Source organism: Hyperolius riggenbachi, chromosome 5, assembly GCF_040937935.1.
Source record: "Hyperolius riggenbachi isolate aHypRig1 chromosome 5, aHypRig1.pri, whole genome shotgun sequence".
Taxonomy (NCBI): Eukaryota; Metazoa; Chordata; class Amphibia; order Anura; family Hyperoliidae; genus Hyperolius; species Hyperolius riggenbachi.
In genome coordinates, this window is record NC_090650.1 from 283,607,411 (window position 1) to 283,627,223 (window position 19,813).

Genomic DNA, 19,813 nt, shown 5'->3' on the forward strand with positions numbered 1-19,813 from the left:
GGCAAACGTATCTTTTTGACTGCGGAGGAGAAATCTCGTCCTGCAGCGCTACATGCACCGACTTGTGTGTAAGCTGACAGACGCGCAATGTTCTGTCAGGATGCACCATCAGTGCTGCAGCTGATTGGTCGGTCTGGATAGAAAAAAGAGAGAAGAAAAAAAGACAAAACAATACAAAAAGGAGGGGAAGGCGTCTGCCAGGACATAGGAGCTGCCACCCCAAAAATCCAAACCCACCAGCTCGTATGCCCTGGCAAACCTGATTTATCCATTCACACCGATCGATGTGAATGAACAAATCATTGCCAGAGTTCTTTTTTGATACAAAGTGTTTGCCAAAGCATATGAAACCCCAACACCACTCCTCGGCCCATATGCCTCGGCAAACGTATCTTTTTGACTGCGGAGGAGAAATCTCGTCCTGCAGCACTGCATGCACCGACTTGTGTGTAAGCTGACAGACGCGCAATGTTCTGTCAGGATGCACCATCAGTGCTGCAGCTGGTTAGTCGTTCGCTCGGTCCACCTGGAAGGTTATTGGATGGAAAAAGAGAAAAAAAAAATACAAAAAACCCCAAAAAACAAGCAAGCAGCAAAGCAATTACTTCATTAACATTAATAAACTTTGAACTTTTTTAATAAAAAACTTAACATTGCAAACCAAACATTAACTTCTTTGCTTACCTGTTTTTTTTTTGTTTTTTTTTTTAACTTACCTCCCGAGGACAAACCTCTCCTCACCCATGGAACAATGTGCGAAGTGCAAATCGCACAGAGTTGTGGCGTAGTACATTATGCAATTTGTCCCAAGTGAAAGGAGAGGTTTCTGGCAGCCCTGTGTATTAGGGTCTCTGGAAACCCGATGTTTGGTTTCACACTGCATATTGACATATCCGGTGGGTCGAGCCCGCCGCACCGTATCGTCCAAAACAAACCTTCAGGCAAAACCACAAGAGTAGCATTCGGCCTAGTAATGAACTGCGTCGCCAAAGACCAACATGACTTCCGGGCCAATCGATATTGCCACAGAAGCCACACAGTAACGTAGGCATGCACTAGCGTTAAGTCAAGCACTTCCGGCGTAGGGGGGGACCGCAAAGTGTGACTTTTGCTAGGCATTTTGCCCTAACGCATCGCAGCAGTGTGAAATAGCACTGAGAGACCCTTGTGTGCCTACCGCTGTGTGTGGAGTTCCCTACTCTCTAATAGTGTACCTGCTCGTGGTACCTCTCAAAACACTCCCCTAGGCATAGGCCAGGCTGGTCAGGACAGGTGGGACAATAAACAGTGGTGTCACGCCTTATTCCAGCCCTGCTGCAGACACGACAGCGTTTTCTTCGGATTCGTTGACCTGGGGTACTCGGAATTGGATAGGCGTAATGCCTTCCATGCAGCCGGCTAGTTGCATTTTGGGGTTGGGCCACGGCACCTCCTGGATACAGGAGTTCCATCACGATCTGTTTATTAAATTGAATAAACGATCCAGTTCTCCCAGCCTTACTGTAGAGAACAAAGCTGTTGTAAATTGCCAATTGAATGAGGTAAAAAGACACTTTTTTTTATACCAGCGTCTTGTTTTTCGGGCAACTAAATAGGGCGCTAACCTCTGGTCATTGAAATCCACCCCTCCCATGTTAGTATTATACTCATGGACGACAAGGGGTTTTTCAATGACCTGAGTTCGCCGTTGAATTTCAACTGTCGTATCTGCGTGAATGGTGGACAGGAAGTAAACCTCCCTCTTGTCCTTCCATTTCACCGCGAGCAGGTCGTCAGCACACAAGGCGGCCCTCTGCCCCCGTTCAAGTCTGGTGGTAATGAGCCGTTGGGGGAAGCCCCGGCGACTAGGCCGCACGGTGCCACAGCATCGGATTTTTTCGATTTTTAAGTGCTGAAAGAGTGCCACACTTGTGTAATAATTGTCCACAAAAAGATGGTACCCTTTCTGGAACAAGGGTGACACCAAGTCCCACACAACCTTTCCACTGCTCCCCAGGTAGTCAGGGCATCCGACCGGCTCCAATTTTGAGTCTTTTCCCTCATAGACCCTAAAATAAGATGTATAGCCTGTGGCCCTTTCACAGAGCTTATAAAGTTTCACCCCATACCGGGCGCGCTTGCTTGGGATGTACTGTTTGATGCGAAGGCGCCCGGTAAAACGTATGAGGGACTCGTCTACGCATATGTCCTGGTCAGGGGTATAAGCATCTGCAAATCTGGATGACAGGTGGTCTATGAGGGGTCGAATTTTGTGGAGCCGGTCAAAAGCAGAGTGGTCACTTCGATGACAGGTTTCGTTGTTATTGAAGTGCAGGAAGCGCAGGATGTTCTCAAATCGTGTCCTGGACATGGCAGCAGAGTACAGGGGAACATGATATGCTGGGTCCGTAGACCAATAAGACCGCAACACATTCTGCTTTACTAGTCCCGTGTGAAGGAGAAGGCCCAAAGAAATTTTCATTTCGGAAACTTGGACTGGTTTCCACCGAAAAGGCTGGGCAAGGAACTTTTCCGGATTGGCGGTTATATATTGTGTGGCCTTACGGTTGGTCTCTGCCACAATTAAGTCTAAGAGATCCTGGGTGAAGAACAGATAGAAAAAGTCTAGGGCCGATCCTAGATTATCTGTCTCCACCTGGACTCCAGACTGGGCGGTGAAAGGGGGAAGTACGGGTGCGGCGGAATCAGGGGATTGCCAATTTTGGTTTGCCAGCACCTCTGGTAAACTAGGGGTAGTACGGGCCCGTCTTCTTGGTGGCTGCGACTGGGATCTTACTGCACGTGCCACCGAACCAGTTTCAACTTCCATGCTGGTGCTCGCCACTTCACCAGGGTCTACGGAAGTACTGGTGCTAGGTCCAGGTGATGTTGTGCTGCTGGTGCCTGCCCCACCATGAAATCTCAGACCAGCACGAACACCACTCTGCTGCCCTTGAGGCCGATCCTGCGCCACCTGCGGTCCAACAACATGGGGTGTGGTACGCCTGGCTTTAGCCGGGATCTCAACCTCGTCATCACTATCGGTCAGTGAGCCACTGCTCAATTCAGGTTCAAACTCTGACCCGGAAGATTCGTCGAATGAGGCCTCCCAATCGTCCTCATCCGACTGGGCCATGTACCTGAGAACCTCCTCATCAGAATACCCCTTTCTTGCCATGGTGGTCTGCTAAATTTAGGGGGTATTCCTCTGAGACTACCCAGAGAAAAAGAGCACCTACCTAGCAAAAGGGAGTATTTGAGAGGTAGAAAGCTGTGGTCACTGAGTTTTGATAAAAAAATAAATCAAAACTGAGGTTTACAGTGCCACAGCTATTGTACAGTGTTTTTTGCAGTGATCAGAAAAAAAATTCTGTCACTGCGGTGGGGCGGGCTCAACGCAAGTGCAGGCGAACGATCAGGCCTGATCGGGCAAACACTGCGTTTTTTTGTGGATCCTAGTGACCCTAATAGATCTGACTGCGATCAGTAATGATCACTTACAGATACTATATAGTACCAATGCTGATTAGCGACAGTGATGACGCTAATTAGTGACTGTGGTGCAGTGGGCTGAGCACTAACTGACACAAAGGGGCCTAGCTAACTGGCCTAACTGCTAACACTAGTGATACTAAAAAAGTGATAGTTTTCACTGATCACTGTTTTTAGATCACTAGGATAGTGACACGGGGGTGGTGGTGAGTGGGGAATCAGAGGCAATCAGAAACAATCACAGGACAATCAAAGGCAATCACAGGGCAATCGCAGGCCAATCACAGGGCACTCAATTCACGGGACAATCAAAGCCAATCACGGGACAATCAAAGCCAATCACGGGACAATCAAAGCCAATCACAGGGCAATCACAGGGCAATCAAAGCCGATCACGGGACAATCAAAACCAATCACAGGCCAATCAAAGCCAATCACAGGCCAATCACGGGACAATCAAAGCCAATCACGGGACAATCAAATACAATTACAGCACAATGAAATTGAATGTCAGCACAATCAAATACAATTACAGCACAATCAAATACAATGCACTGGGAAGGTGATTGGGGGGGAGGGGGGTCTGAGGGCGATCAGAGGGTGTGGGGGGTTGACTAGGTGCCCGCACGGGGCAGGCTGGGTCCTGATCTGGTGGGTGGCAGACACAGGGGGTGACGATAGGAGATCAGTGAGGGATTACAGGGGAGAATAGATGTAAACAATGCACTGGGGAGGTTATCAGCAGGGGTGGGTCTGAGGGCTATCTGAGGGTCTGGGTGGGTGATCAGGTGCCCCCAAGGGACAGTTTAGGGTCTGCTCTGATGGGTGGTGGTGACAAGGGGTGATAGGCAGGTGATAGACAGGTGATCAGTGGGTAAGGCAGCTGTATACAAACGTATACAGTATACAGGGGGGTGGTCTGGGGGGGATCTGAGGGTAGGGGGGGTGATCAGGGGACCCTAGGGGGCAGTTAGGGACCTAACCTAGGGGATAGCGTCGCTAGATAGTGACAGGGAGTGATTGATGGGGTTTTATGGGGGTGATTGGGTGCTAACAGTGGTGTGCTGGGGTGGTCAGGGGGGGTTCTGAGGGCTGGGGTGGGTGATCGGGTGGTCTGTGTGGGGCAAAGTGTGCTGTTTCTACTTATCCGATAGGGCTGCCGTCCTCTCTGATGGTCGCACGACGAGTGACCATCAGTGGAGGAGGCAGCCAGTATAATACACTTTGTTACAATAACAAAGTGTATTATACACTCTGATTGGCCGGATCGCGCAAGTTTGAAACCCGCCGGCGCTGCTGATTGGCCAGTGGGTTTCCGAGTAGGGTGGGCGGAGCCTATTGCCGGCTGATGCCGCCCCCGCCGATGGGCGTATTGCGGTCGTTTGGGCCCGGACTTTGCCGCCGCCCATCGGCTGGGGGCGGTCCTCAAGTGGTTAAGGTCTCTTGCACACTACGTGCGGTTCGTTTTTTTTTTTTTTTTTTCTTACGATCCAGTTTTTTTATTCCGATTTTAAAAAAAGTAGCAGCATGCAGTACTTTTTTTTTTTTTTTTTTTAATCGTAATCAAAAATCGGATCGGATAAAAAAATCGGAATCCTATGTAGTGTGCAAGAGGCCTAAGGCTGCCCCGAAATTAGTTGTCTGGTTTGCTTTTACTCACCGTAGTTCTCTCCTGCAGTTTGTATTGCTCCCTCAAACAGATGAACACGAGGAACGTGGAACAAGCAATAGCTGGCAGCCAAATTACATCATTCCCACCATCCACGTCGACCTGGAGGGGGAATAGTATTTAACTCCGCCACTTGTGCAGGAGCAGGGTAAGCCGTATATTGGCTGTAATATGCACCCAAGTCTTCCGGCGGTGATTTTTTTTTTTCTTCGTACGCCCAGCAGAGCACGTAAATGTGAAGGCATTTTACGTAAAGATAACAAGTTTTAAGAGATCAGGAAAACAAGTTTTTAACTTTCAGCTCCAGATCTCCATTAGCAGCATTTTTTGCAGAAAAGCCTAATTTTGCCTATCTACATAGGTACATAAATATATATATATGAATTTTGCAGCTATGTAAGCTACCTTAACTGCTGCTTGTTGTGTATAATCAGAGCCGACTATCTGAAAGATCATTGTGTGGGAGTAAAGGTGAATTTTGAATTGGAAGTCTGTTGCATTTAATTATATCCATTATAATACGTTCACATTACATAAAAAGCGCTACCACTTAGTTTAAAGCATGCTTGTACCCGCAAGTTCACAGGTATTTCATTCTCCACATTTTATTTCAGCATGTTTTTCTTTTCCAAATGTGTATTCCTATAGCCTTTACCCTTTCTCCTCCGTTTATGTCATTGTTCACACTGCATTAATTTTTTTTTCCTCTGTAAATGATTGAAGATTCTGATTTTCAGCTCGCAGATGGAGGTTTTGCTAATTTGTGATTTTCTGCATAATAAAATATATGTAAAGTACCTATAGAAAAATGAATTCTTAATGATGCTATATTAAAGAATGGAGGTTTTATGTTTTGGTTAGAACGTCAAACACTTTATTTGAAAATTTCCATAACGTTCCCTGCTGAGGACAGTTGGGCATAGCTGTTGCTTGCACGTAAGTTTCAAAAGTAACCCAATGAATGAAAGGCAGGTGTTGAGAGGTGTTTGCACATGCATACATTTTATCTACTTTATTGTTAGCAGACCTTAGATTTCGGCATACACTCACCTAAAGGATTATTAGAAACACCATGCTAAGAGGATGTTTAACCCCCTTTCGCCTTCAGAACTGCCTTAATTCTACGTGGCATTGATTCAACAAGGTGCTGAAAGCATTCTTTAGAAATGTTGGCCCATATTGATAGGATAGCATCTTGCAGTTGATGGAGATTTGTGGGATGCACATCCAGGCCATGAAGCTCCCATTCCATCACATCCCAAAGATGCTCTATTGTGTTGAGATCTGGTGACTGGGGGGGCCATTTTAGTACAGTGAACTCAATGTCATGTTCAAGAAACCAGTTTTAAATGATTTGAGCTTTGTGACATGGTGCATTATCCTTGCTGGAAGTAGTCATCAGAGGATGGGCACATGGTGGTCATGATGGGATGGACATGGTCAGAAACAATGCTCAGGTAGCCCGTGGCATTTAAGCGATGCCAAATTGGCACTAAGGGGCCTAAAGTGTGCCAAGAAAACATCCCCCACACCATTATATCATCACCAGCCTGCACAGTGGTAACAAAGCATTATGGATCCATGTTCTCATTCTGTTTACGCCAAATACTGCTGAGTAGATTTTTAGTCCGGAGGTTCACTTTAACCACTTAACGACCGCCCACTGCACAGGGGCGGTCGGAAAGTGGAAGCCCTAAGGACCGGCTAAAGCACAGAGGCGGCGGTCCTTTTAGGGGCATGGGCGGAGCGATCGCGTCATCCGTAACGCGATTCTCCGCCGGGGATCGATGGCCGGGCACTTAGACTCCAGCCCCCCGGCCAATTAGCAGCGCCGGCGGGTGGAGGAATACACAAATTCCGCCAATTAAAGTGTATAAGGCACTTTGTTAGGTAAACAAAGTGCTTTATACACGCTTCCTCCTCGCCTCGTGGTCTCTTTGTTCCAGAGACCACCAGCGAGGAGGAAGCACTAGTAAGTATACACCACACATTTTTTTTTTCCCACACAGCCCCCCTGATCTCCCATCCCATCCTTCAGACCCCCCCCCCTGATCACCCCAGCAGACCCCTGCCAGCACCCTTGCATCCCTCTACCCCCCCTCCCCCCCGTCACTATCGACGCTAACCCCTAGATTAGGTCCCTAACTGCCCCCTGAACCCCCCCTACCTTTAGATCACCCCCAGACCCCATCCCAGACTACCCCCCTGTATACTGTATACATCTGTATACAGCTAGCTTACCCCCTGATCCCCCTCTGATCACCTGTCTATCACCTGTCCATCAACCCTCAGCACCCCCACCCATCAGAGCAGACCCTAACTACCGATCATCTGCCCAGACCCTCGATTGCCCTCAGACCCCACTCCTGATTACATCCCCTGCGCATTGTTTACATCTGTCCTCCCCAGCAATCACTAACTGATCTTCGATCAGTAACCCCCTGTGTCTGCCTCTCATCAGATCAGGACTCGGTCTGCCCCGTGCGGGCTCCTGATCAACCCCCCACCCCCTCAAATCGCCCTCAGACCCCCCCTAATCACCTTCCGAGTGCATTGTATTTGACTGTGCTGTGATTGTATTCGATTGTGCTGCAGTTGTATTTGACTGTCCCGTGATCTGTTTCGATTGTCCCGTGATTGTTTGATTGCCTCTGAGACCCCACTACCCGCCAAACCCCCCCCCCCCCCCCACCACCACCACCACCTTCAACTACCACCTTCCGAGTGCATCAGATTTGATTGTGCTGTGATTGGATTCGATTGTGCTGTAATTGTATTTGATTGTCCCGTAATTTTTTTATTGCCTCTGAGACCCCACTCGCCACCACCCCAAAAAAAACCCACCCCAGATCATCCCCCTGTTACTATCCTAGTGATCTAAAAACAGTGACCAGTGAAAAATGACACTTTTTTTTAGTATCACTAGTGTTAGCAGTTAGGCCAGTTAGCTAGGCCCCTTTGTTAGGGTCAGTTAGTGCCCAGCCCACTGCACCGCATTCACCATTCGCCATCACTGTCGCTAATCAGCATTGGTACTATATAGTATCTAGTGATCATTCCTGATCGCAGACAGATCTATAGCAGTACATTAGGGTCACCTTAGTGTAGGCTCCACTAAAAATGCAGTGTTTACCCGATCAGGCCTGATCGTTCACCCACACTTGCGTTCAGCCGCCCCACTGTAGTGACAGATTCTTTTTTCTGATCACTGCAAAAACACTGTACGCTAGCTGTGGCGCTGTAAAGATCAGTTTTTTTTTTTTTTATCAAAACTCCGTGACCACAGCTTTCTACCTCTCAAATACTCCCTTTTGCTAGGTAGGTGCTCTTTTTTTCTGGGTAGTCTCGGAGGAAAACCCCATAAATTTAACAGTCCACAATGGCAAGAAGGGGGATTTCCGATGAGGAGGTATACAGGTACATGGACCAGTCGGATGAGAGCGTTTGGGAAGACTCAGCCGACTAATCATCCGGGTCCGAATTTAAACCTGTGGAAAGCAGTGGTTCTCTGACCGAAAGTGATGACGAGGTTTTGGTCCCGGCTAGAGCCAGTCGTACCAGACCCCATGTCTGGTACGACTGGCAGGTGGCGCAGGATCCGCCTCAAGGACAGCAGGGTGGGGCTAGCGCTGATGAGTTTTCTTGGTGAGGCAGGCACCAGCAGCGCAGCATCTCCTGCACTTAGTACCAGTACTTCTGTAGACCCTGGTGAAGTGGTGAGCGCCAGCATGGAAGTTGAAACTGGTACGGTGGCACGTGCAGTAGTACCCCCGTCGCAGCCACCAAGAAGAAGACGGGCCCGTAGTACCCATAGACTCCCAGAGGTGCCGAGTACCCCAGGTCAACGCATCCAAAGAAAATGTTGTCGTGTCTGCAGCAGTGCTAGAAGGAGGACTGACACCAGTTTTTATTGTCCCGAATGTCCTGACCAGCCTGGCCTATGCCTAGGGGAGTTTTTTCAGAGGTACCACGAGCAGGTACACTATTAGAACCTAGGGAACTCCAGACACAGGAGTAGGCACACACTCAGTGGTATTTCGCACATTGTCCCAGGGGGAGGAGAGGTAAGCTTGAAAACCAAACAGGTAAGCATAAAAGTCGGAAGAAGGATCGGTTTCCACGCTTGATATTGCTGATCTGTGCTGGGTTGGCGATATAAGACGGCATGTTTGAATTACCCTTGAGTGTGGACACCCCCGGTTTATATGTGATTTACTTTGGGCCTATGATGATACTTTAATGCCACACAGAGTCATCTATATTGGCAGGCATATTGCTGTACTCTACAGGCATAATGCTGTATACTAAAGTTCTGAGGCCCAGTCACATAAGTTAGTGGCTCACCATGAGTGCAGTTTGGCACGGTGTGTCTCTCTCCTGAGGTTATCACTGCCATTGATGTGGAGCAAGGTATGTTTGCCGTTAACTTGTGACAAAAAATAAAATGTTCAAAGACCTCACCATTCCCCTCATGGAATACCTTGTTGTGTATTCTTTCCAAAATGGGGTCATTTGTGGGGTTTAACTGTCCTGGCAAGTGTGGGGGGGGGGGGTGCTAAATTTTGAGCACCCTTGTAAAGCCTAAAGGTACTCATTGGACTCTGGGCCCCTTAGCGCAGTTAGGGTGCAAAAAAGTGCCACACATGTGGTATCGCCGTACTCAGGAGAAGTGGTATAATGTATTTTGGGGTGTATTTTTACATATACCCATGCTGGGTGGGAGAAATATCTCTGTAAATGACAATTTTTTTGATTTTTTTTTTTTTTTTTTTACACACAATTGTCCATTTACAGAGATATTTCTCCCACTCAGCATGAGTATATATACAAATACACCACAAAACACATTATACTAGTTCTCCCGAGTACGGCGATACCACATGTGGGGCACTTTTTTGCACCCCAACTGTGCTAAGGGGCCCAAAGTCCAATGAGTACCTTTAGGATTTCACAGGTCATTTTGCGGCATTTGATTTCCAGACTACTCCTCACGGTTTGGGGCCCCTAAAATGCCAGGGCAGTATAGGAACCCCACAAATGACCCCAATTTATAAAGAAGACACCCCAAGCTATTCTGTTAGAACTATGGTGAGTTCATAGAAGATTTTATTTTTGTCACAAGTTAGCGGAAAGTGACACTTTGTGAAAAAAAAAAAACAATAAAAATCAATTTCCGCTAACTTGTGACAAAAATAAAATCTTCTATGAACTCACCGTACTCCTAACGGAATACCTTGGGGTGTCTTCTTTCTAAAATGGGGTCATTTGTGGGGTTCCTATACTGCCCTGGCATTTTAGGGGCCTTAAACCGTGAGGAGTAGTCTGGAAATCAAATGCCGCAAAATGACCTGTGAAATCCTAAAGGTACTCATTGGACTTTGGGCCCCTTAGTGTAATGTATTTTGGGGTGTATTTTTACACATACCCATCCTGGGTTGGAGAAATATCTCTGTAAATGGACAATTGTGTGTAAACCAAAATCAAAAGATTGTCATTTACAGAGATATTTCTCCCACCCAGCATGGATATGTGTACAAATACACCCCAAAACACATTATACTACTTCTCCTGAGTACGGCAATACCACGTGTGGCACATTTTTGCAGCCTAACTGCGCTAAGGGGCCCAAAGTCCAATGAGCACCTTTAGGCTTTACAGTGGTGCTTACAAATTAGCATCCCCCCAAAATGCCAGGACAGTAAACACACCCCACAAATGACCCCATTTTGGAAAGTAGACACTTCAAGATGTTCAGAGAGGGGCATGGTGAGTCCGTGGCAGATTTCATTTTTTTTTTTTTTGTCACAAGTTAGCAGAAATGGAAACTTTTATTTATTTATTTTTTTTCTTGTCACAAAGTGTCATTTTCCGCTAACTTGTGACAAAAAATATCTTCTATGAACTCACTATGCCTCTCAGTGAATACTTTGGGATGTCTTCTTTCCAAAATGGTGTCATTTGGGGGGTATTTATACTATCCTGGAATTCTAGCCCCTCATGAAACATGACAGGTGGTCAGAAAAGTCAGAGATGCTTCAAAATGTGAAAATTCACTTTTTGCACCATAGTTTGTAAACGCTATAACTTTTACCCAAACCAATAAATATAGGCTGAATGGGTGTTTTTTAATCAAAAACCTCTTTGTCCACATTTTTCGTGCTGCATGTGTATAGAAATTTTACTTTATTTGAAAAATATCAGCACAGAAAGTTAAAAAAAATCATTTTTTGACAAAATTCATGTCTTTTTTGATGACTATAATAAAAAGTAAAAAACTAATAAAAAAGTAAAAATTGTAGCAGCAATCAAATAGCACCAAAAGAAAGCTTTATTAGTGACAAGAAAAGGAGCCAAAATTCATTTAGGTGGTAGGTTGTATGAGCGAGCAATAAACCGTGAAAGCTGCAGTGGTCTGAATGGAAAAAAAGGGTCTGGTCCTTAAGGGGGGGTAAAGCCTGCGGTCCTCAAGTGGTTAAGACACCGCCCCGATGACATGTGGGGATTGATGTCGAGAGTCTTTATACGTTGATCCCCTACGAGGTTGACATTGGAGCTGTTCGTTTTTTTTCCCTTGATAATATTAACGCTGACATTCAATCCCACAACTCCTTCATTGTCCATGCGTTGCGCTCAGGGGCGTAACTAGGCCCCACCAGGCCCCCCTGCAGAATTTCAGAGCGCACCCTCCAGTGCCCGCTCGTGGCCGTTTCGTGGGGGCTGTAGGGGTGGCAGCATGAGGGGAAAGCCTTGGCCACCGTCGGCGGGGAGAGGGGCCTACCCTTTGCGCTCCCCTCCAGCTAGATATAGTGTGGGCAGCGGCGGGCAGATACATACCTTCTTCCGTGCGTTCCATCGCAGACTCCTCGCTCTAGCGGCTGACGTCCCTTCCAGAAGTGACATCACTTCCGGAAGTGACGTCAGCCGCTAGAGCGGGGAGTCTGCGGTGGATCGCACGGAAGATGGTATGTATCTGCCCCGCGCTGCCCACTGCCCACACTATATCTAGCTGGAGGGGAGCGCAGAGGGGAGAGCCCGGAGGTGAGGGAGGGGGGAGGGAACTTCCCCTCTCCCCGCCAACTGGCCAAGGCTTTCCCATCATGCTGCCACCCCTCCAGCCCCCACAAAACGGCCCCAAGCGGGCCCCCTCCCCCCGCGGTAGCATGGGCTGCAGGGCCTATTGTTACGCCACTGGTTGGTTGCGCTTGCTTCATGTTTTGTGACTTCCACTATAGGCAGGTGCAGGGCACGTCTATGGGCGCAGCCTGCGCACCTGCCTATGCCTGTCTTTATCTTGGCCAGTGGGAGTGCCAGGATGTGTACCCTATCCCGGAATTTAGGCGGTGTGTGCGTTTGTGGCTTTGTTGATGAAGTGCTGGTGGTGTGGAGGAGGGAGCAAGCAGGAACTTGACTCATTTATGAGTCGATTTAATTGTAATATGCTCAACATCACTCTTACCTTTACGATGAGTAAAACTGACTTGTCCTTTTTGGACTTGCATATTTGGAGGGATGGTGATGGTTTGCGCACTTCTACATATCGTAAACCTACTACTGGCAATTCCCTCCTCTACGCCACCAGCCACCATCCGAGGCACCTCAAAAGTGGGATACCGTATGGCCAGTTCCTGCGTTTTACATAGGAACTATTTTTGGGAAACAGACTTTGAAGAGGAGTTCCTTGAATTTTATGACCGTTTCCGTGAGAGGGGCTACCATAATGGGGTATTGTGCTCGAGCTTTGATAGAGCTAAAGGGCGCGAAAGGGAGGAGTTGTTGGAAAAGACCAGGAGACACTCGAACCCATGGGAGATGGAGAAATGTCCCCGCTTCATAACCCCCTATAACTCTAGCTGGGATAAGATTCGTGAGATATTGGCCACTGGCCTATTTTGCAGACCCGATTTAAATAAGGTTGTGGGAAATCGACTCCTGATAGTGGCTAATCGTGCCCCGGATTTGCGGGATGCGTTGGTCCAGTCCCAATATATTCCCACTGAAAGGACAACTTGGCTAGGACAATAGGAGAGGGGGAGACATTAAACCTTTTGAAGCAGCAGGAGAGTCGGTGCATATACCTACTAGACTCTATGAGCCCTGAAGGGATGAACAGTGAATTAAGCTATGCTCTATTCCTGCCACATTGAATACTATTTGGGATGTGGACTTTTTGAGAGAAAGAGAGTGAGAGAGGGAGAAAAACGAACTAACGGCAAACTAGGATAGTGCTTAGGAAAGGTGACAACTGGTAGCCCAATTGAGGAACAAAGGAACTTCTCTTTGATGAGGGATTTGATTATGCATTGCGGGATGTGTATTTCCTGGCATATGCAAAAGCATTATAGCACATATCTAATGGGATCCTTCTGTGACACTGAACTGTTGTACTGCAACCTTGTGTGTGGAAATAAATGAATGACAGTGATAATTTTTGCAAATTCTATGCCAAACCTGACGTCTAGCTCCCATGTGAATGCTGCGGTATTGGTCTCCACGACGACATCCAGAATGGGCAGGAATACCAGAACAATTCTCCGCCCCAGGAATGTATTATGGATAAAAGGGCAGCCCAGCCAATCACAAACAGCGCACATGCTGACCAAGCTTGCAAGTGGGCGGGCACAAGTCTCGTGGCCTTAGAAAACCTTTATTGGCTGCAGCCGAACAGCGTGAGGCCTGTATGCGTACCACCGCATGCATGGTGATAACTGTGGCTCCCCATCCTTGCATTTGTGTGGTGGGCAGGATGGGTTGAGCCAGTATCTGAGCCGCATCAAAAGCGGTCACGACCTGAAGAGAGCTGCCTGTAATGGATGGGTGCCTGAAATGGAGCCACTTCCGTACGGCGACAGGACAGGATGGTGAGATCATTCTGTTTTGCATAATATTCACAGCCTGCAAGCTAAAGAGGATTCATTCTCCAACTTGCCATTAATCACTATTTAATCTTCTCCCCTCTCTGAATATCTACAATGCTTCGGTACCGGTACTGAAAGGGGGGTGTGAGTGTGGTGGAATGTGAGGGCAATTGTGGATGAATGTGAGTTTGTTGATGGCCACTTTTAAATGATTTTAATTGGTTGGTCTGTGTTTAAGTGCAACTCCCCAAAGAAAATTCTGTTTCAGACAAGAGCCATTTCTTTTTCCCACAGTCTGAGGATGAATCACTGATGTCGCTTCTTCCCTCAGTTCTGCTCTTATGTGTTGAGTCATTCTCATTCTGGCTGGCAATTTAACCAGGTGTAAGCACAAGCATCAGATTTTAGCCAAGCCTGCAACAGTGCAGTGTGCTCTGCCCAATCAGAGAGGAGAAGGAATGTGGGAGGGGAGATGACAGGCTTCCCTCTCTCACTGACTTAGGCGATGGCAGAGAATAAGAGATAGCTGACTGACATATGATAAGTACATTAAAGGCATTCCTGACTGTTCAGAGCTGGATTTCCTGCTGTGCTTCCGCGGTCGCCATGGCGATGGGGCAGGATGACGTCATCGACGTCGGGACGTCATAGGGAATCCTGATCCACCCCTCAGCGCTGACTGGCCAGGCTGCGCAGGGGTCTGGGGGGGGGGGGGAGAAGGCTCGGCGTAGCGGGTAGCGACGGCGATCGCGTACTACACGCAGCTAGCAAAGTGCTAGCTGCGTGTAGGGAAAAAAAATTATGCAAATCGGCCCAGTGGGGCCTGAGAAATCCTCCTGCGCAGGTTACCCCGAGCTGAGCTCGGGATAACCGGCAAGAAGGTTAAAGAGAGCCTGAAGCGACTAAAAATTTATTTTTACCTCACAGTTTGCTTCAGCAGTCTTAGTAGAGGTAAACCGCTGCATCCCCGCGGCAAACGAGGGCTTTAGACCTCCCAAATCCCTGAGGGGGAAAATCCGGGGAGCAGCGCTTCATGAAAGAGGCAGAGCTTTCTGCTGTAGCTCTGCCTCTACTGAAGTCAATCGCCGTGGATCTCTGCCTCTCCCTGCCCCTCTCTGTCTTCCTTCACAGAGAGGAGCTGGAAGAGGCGGAGATCCGCATGGCGATTGACGTCAGTAGAGGCAGAGCTACAGCTCAAAGCTCTGCCTCCTCGGGCAGCAAAATCCACGAACAAGAAAGTCGTGGATATTAGCTCCAGGATTCGGGGGGAATAAACCCCTCGTTTTGCCGTGGGGATGCGGCGGTTTACATCTACTGAGACTCCTGAAGCGAACTACCAGGTAAAAATAGCAATTTTTAGTCGCTTCAGAGTCTCTTTCAATGGAATTTGAGTTTTGTGGCTGACAGTCCCGCTTTGAAAAACTAATATCCTGGTAACAACTCAACAGATAGGCCTGGTGCACACCAAAAACCGCTAGCAGATCCGCAAAATGCTAGCAGATTTTGAAACGCTTTTTCTTATTTTTCTGCAGCGTTTCAGCTAGCGTTTTGCGGTTTTGTGTAGCGGTTTTGGTATAGTAGATTTCATGTATTGTTACAGTAAAGCTGTTACTGAACAGCTACTGTAACAAAAAACGCCTGGCAAACTGCTCTGAAGTGCCGTTTTTCAGAGCGGTTTGCGGTTTTCCTATACTTAACATTGAGGCAGAAACGCATCCGCAATCCAAAATCTGCAGCAGCCCGGGAGTATGCGTTTCTGCAAAACGCCTCCCGCTCTGGTGTGCACCAGCCCATTGAAATACATTACCCTAGCGGATCCGCACCCGCAAGCAGATCGCAAACAGCAGCGGAAACGCTCCGGTGTGCACTAGGCCTCAGTGTAGGTCTAGGATAATGGCATTGGTCAACCCTGAAACTGTCAATGTTGCAATCAGTGTTAATGAAAGCATGGTCAATAGAATCACCATAGATGCTTTCTTCTGCAAACTTTTGACTTAGCAGGATAATTAACTGACATGACATTATGTTCTGAAATGCCACAATTTGTTTGTTAAATTGAGATCATCTTTTGTTTTAGCCTAATTAAAATTGTGTCATTTTACAAGCAGGTTCAGCATGCTTTTGTTGATCGGAATAAATATCACTCATCGCATTTTCTGTATTTAGCTTGCAATTACAGCAGATGACCTTGTCCTTTATCATTTGCTTTTATATTGCTTTTCAAAATGAAATCTACAGTTCTCATAGAGCTGCCTCAACCAGAATTAATACCAGACAGTGGAAATCAATTGTGGTATATTGAGCAAAGGCCGCCATAAGAAGTTTAGAGATCTTTACAACTCTCTTAATTACGATTAGTGTTTTTAGAAACTTTTAAACTTTTTTTTCCTCTGTGTCTGACACATGAATTTGCTATAATGTGCTATAACTGATAACTAGGCCTCTGTATGGTTTAGTTTTTCTCACAAAGCTTGCCATTAGACCAGCTGATTGAGCAGTAAATGGAGATCACATTTTCATCTGTGATATTTAAAGCGAACCTGCAGATCTACCCCCCCCCCCCCCCCCCCAAAAAAAAGTTTCACTTACCAGCCCCCTGCAGCCAACCTGTGCCTAGGCCGTTTCAAAATGATCCTCCGTTCCCCCGCCGCGGCTGACTTTAGGAATCACCGACTGGTAAGTTGATGTCCACTGCGCCTGCGCGACCCTGGCCATATGCATCCTTGTACGAGCTAAATCTTCAGGTCCGCTTTTATATTTTTCTAATTAAATAGAAACCCATTAAAAAAACTCCTAAACTTCACATAGACATTAAAAAACAAAACCAAACAATACTCATACAGAAAGTAACAGCGGTTTGCTTTTATTTACCACACGAGGTATTCTTGTAATGTAACTTGCATCTGTCAGGTTAACCTCTTTTCACCCTGTTTGCTTAGCAGCATTAGCCTGAATCTCTCCCCTATCCCCCAATCCTCTGAGGCTAGGTACCCATTCGAGCCGGACCTCCAGCAGCAGTGGACAGTATAGTGTTCGCTCCAATGGTCTGCTGTGGTCTGGTCGGGGCCTGGAGCAGATGCATTTTCACCACAGTCTATATGGGAAACCCATCCACTCTCCGGGAAAGAGTGCATTCTGCTTACTGCAACGGATAAATTGTGAATGGATCCTATTTATAAAATGGGTTCCGTCGACTGTTTTTCCAATGCGGTAATACGGACAAAAATGTTAATTTTCCACTGTAGTGTGAACCGAGGATGACTGTGAGGTGAGGATTGTGATACTACTTGAACAAAAGGATCAAAAACCTTGTAAAAAGTTATGATAAATGCTTACATAGCAGAACTACTGCGCCTGCGCAGTCCGCTCCAGGCCCACGTGGCGGTGATTGACAGCGCCGATGGCGCAGTACAGAGCGACCTCCAGGTCGCTCTGACGTCATTGCTGGGGACCGGGTCAGAGCTGCGGCGAGGGAGGTCCTGGGAGCTTGGGGCTGGAGGAAGCCCCCGGTAAGTACCATTCATTTTACTGTATTTCCCCTGACAACTCCTTTAAAAGTATTTTATTGATAAAGTTCCAATATAGTGGGTAGCGCTCCAGATCACAACAAGCAATCAACAATAAAAGTAATCAGCAGTACATTCCATATGGTATCACACTCACCCCGCCAGTTGACCACTGTTAGACTGGTCATAGATCGCTCGTGTGATATCCTGCACCGCCTGTGCTCCAGTTGCTCGTCCTTCTCCTCCAATCAGGCTCTTGTTATCCCCTCCGCGTTATGTGCACCTCATAAGATAATAAACTCACATAGTACAGCTCCGTAAAACTTAAATGGCTTTTAATTCTAAAATGCACTCACAAGCGGTTTTGGGTTAACAGCGCACAGAGTTTGTGAACGGGCTCTCCCCCATGCCTCCCGGACAGGCCAGCAGGATACACCATGCCACCGCCGCTAGTTTCCCTCAACGTCCCAGGGTTGGCGTTACCGGCTCCAGAACTTCCTGACCGTCTGTTAGGCTCCACCCGGCGCGTTTTGTCACTCCGCGCATCAGGGGCGTGTTTAGCCTATCAGACGTCAGGTATATATTAGCGTCAGCACTTCCTTCTTCCCGCCTCTCATCAAGCGTCATATACTACTAAAGTATCCTAATTACCCTCATTAATTTGGAATAGCTGTGCTAATCAACTCAACAGGTGAAAAACAGCAGCTCTCTGCCGTTGGTTTGTGGACAGTCATGGCTAAGACAAAGGAGCCCAGACAAAGGAGCCCAGTGAGGACCTCCGGCTGCGCATTGTGGTTGCTCACAAGTCAGGAAAGGGCTACAAGGCCATTTCTAAATATTTTCAAGTTCCAGTGGCTACAGTGAAAAGTATTATTGAAAAATAAAAGAAGTTCCACACTGTGGAAGAGAACTAAGGGTACGTACAGACATACGATAACGATCGTTCGTTCTGAACGACGAACGATGTTAAAGGAGGTATCGGCCGATGATCGTTTGAAGAAAGGCCACTTTGAACATCGTTCGTGTACGAACGATCTTTGAACGAGCGTTGCGTGCGCAACATGATGTATAAACTGATTTCAAACACAAGTGTCAAAAAGAACTGTTTGAGCATGTGCAAAGCTTTGAGAACGAACGATCAACGACCGATCGTTGTACAGACATTACTTTTTGAACGATGGTCGTTGGAAAAGATCTGGCAGAATGGATCGTTCTTTACCAACGACATATCTCGTTGGTCGGTCGTTTTAATGATCATTCGTGCACTTTTTACGAACGATCGTCGGGCAATGCCGTCGGTAACGATCGTTTTAAACGACTATAGTCGCATGTCTGTACGCACCCTTAGGATTTTCCCACAGACTGTGACAGTTTGTAAAGGGTATGAATAATTTTGTACTGGACACTTTTTGCTCAAATGTAAATAAAAAGTTATTTTTACACAATAATGCCTCTTGTACATCGTCTTATCTTTTGGGAGACACCTATGCCCCCCCCCCTCTACAAACTGAAGAATCCAGTGAGAATTTTTAAAAACGATGGCGCTTATTTATTTTTACTGATACAAAAAAGTTGACCGTGTTTTTAAATATTTTTTTTCAGGTAGTTATGAGTGTTTCTGCGCAATAATCCAAATGTATTCTATTGATTTTGCTCCTAAGAGTTATGAATATTTAAAGAGAACCCGAGGTGGGTTTTAAGAATCCTATTAGCACACAGAGGCTGGCTCTGCATATAATCTCCAGCCTCTGTTACTATACCGTGCCCCCCCCCCAGGCCCCCCTGCACTCTGCTGTCCCTCATAAATCAAACTGCCGTGCTAGCGTCCCAGCAGAGCGCAGGGTGGGCCTGGGGGGGACAGCAGAGCGCCTGGGGGGGAGGGGGGGGACAGTATAGTGAAGGAGGCTGGTGATTACATTCAGAACCAGCCTCTGTGCTAATAGGATTCTTAAAACCCACCTCGGGTTCTCTTTAAGAGTGACATCATTCTGCTGCACAGAACCTTATCTCCTTTATCCAGGTTCCTGTCCTGCTAAAGGTACGTACACACGTCCTGATTTTCTTCCCAACTTGTTGTTTGAACAACATGTTGGCCGTGTGTACGCGCAGTTGAGCGACTCATAACAGCCAGTTTGCCCGATCCGCTTCGCGGATCATGCTTGCACAGTAGATGACTTTTCCTCGACTTCCTTCCAGGGGAACTTTCCACCTGGCTGCCTGTGCTTACCCCCTGTGATTCACCATTCCACACACGAACGATAACTTTAAACAAATGAGAGAAGTACTCTTGCTTGGCAATCTACCTTCTATTA

At 47.2% G+C, this 19,813-nt stretch overlaps 1 protein-coding gene across 3 annotated transcripts in view; it reads left to right on the top strand.

The window, feature by feature from the left end:
- SLC66A2 (solute carrier family 66 member 2) overlaps nucleotides 1–19,813 on the top strand; it is a 157,189-nt gene that overhangs the window by 78,015 nt on the left and 59,361 nt on the right. The gene's annotated exons all lie outside the window — the stretch shown is intronic.